The sequence below is a fragment of the Acyrthosiphon pisum genome, chromosome X, assembly GCF_005508785.2.
Source record: "Acyrthosiphon pisum isolate AL4f chromosome X, pea_aphid_22Mar2018_4r6ur, whole genome shotgun sequence".
NCBI classification, from domain to species: Eukaryota; Metazoa; Arthropoda; class Insecta; order Hemiptera; family Aphididae; genus Acyrthosiphon; species Acyrthosiphon pisum.
Window position 1 is genome coordinate 2,435,650 of NC_042493.1, and position 1,306 is coordinate 2,436,955.

Here is a 1,306-nt window from a genome sequence, read left to right on the forward strand (position 1 = left end):
AATTGCAGTTTAGCTACCACGCGATTTTTTCAATTTTTTTTTTTGAAACATATGTATTTCAACGAGTTAAGAACGATGGTGCAAAAATAAATTTGCGCAAATGATTAGTTTTGAAGTTATAAACTTGCGAAGTTCACTATTTTCGGTGTTTTACTCATGCGCGCAACACTTTATTTTAACGCTCTTATATAACGAATTTTTAAATTATTTTATAATTATTTTATGTTAACTGCGTAATCACTGCCTATATACTACGACATCACTTACCCTGTTACCTACTTAAGGTGGTGTTGCATAGCAAGTCGGGGGATATTTTCGATTTGCGGAGCGGAGCGACGGCGCCGAGGAGCGTAGCGACGAGTGCCGCTAGCACTGCATCACTGTACGATGTGTTTTCAAATTGGTGGCTCGATGCAACAAAAATGAAATTTTTTTAACCCTGTGACCCACTTGGGGAGGTGTTGCACAGCAAGTCGGGGGATATTTTCGATTTGCGGAGCGGAGCGACGGCGCCGAGGAGCGTAGCGACGAGTGCCGCTAGCACCGCATCACTGTACGATGTGTTTTCAAATTGGTGGCTCGATGCAACAAAAATGAAATTTTTTTAACCCTGTGACCCACTTGGGGAGGTGTTGCACAGCAAGTCGGGGGATATTTTCGATTTGCGGAGCGGAGCGACGGCGCCGAGGAGCGTAGCGACGAGTGCCGCTAGCACCGCATCACTGTACGATGTGTTTTCAAATTGGTGGCTCGATGCAACAAAAATGCAATTTAGTTTTACACCATTGTTTTAAACTTGTGCCCGTAATAAAAATCTAAATTTGTGATAGGTAAAATATACGCGCTACGCGCTGGAGTAGTGTGGCGCGCATGCGTATAAACGCAAAATCGCAAACTTTGGAACGCCTTAACTTCCAAAATAATGATTTGCGCAAATTTATTTTTGCACCATCGTTCTTAACTCGTTTAAATACATATGTTTCAAAAAAAAAAATTGAAAAAATCGCGTGGAAGCCAAACTGCAATTGTTCCAGAATCTAAAAAAATAAAATCATTTTAATTACCCCTATAAAGTATTTACTTAAAAAAAAATATATCATTGTAAAAGTTAGGTTTTATTTATTATTGTTATAACCTTATAACTTAAAATAAAAAATTCCAAAAAAATTAAATACCATCTATATTATATTATTTAATACCCAAATACAAAGTATTATGTAAATAACACCTGTATCACATAGGTCTATGTCCCCTAAAAGAAAATTTTTTAATAAAAATAAAAAAAAAAAACAACACAATTTAATTT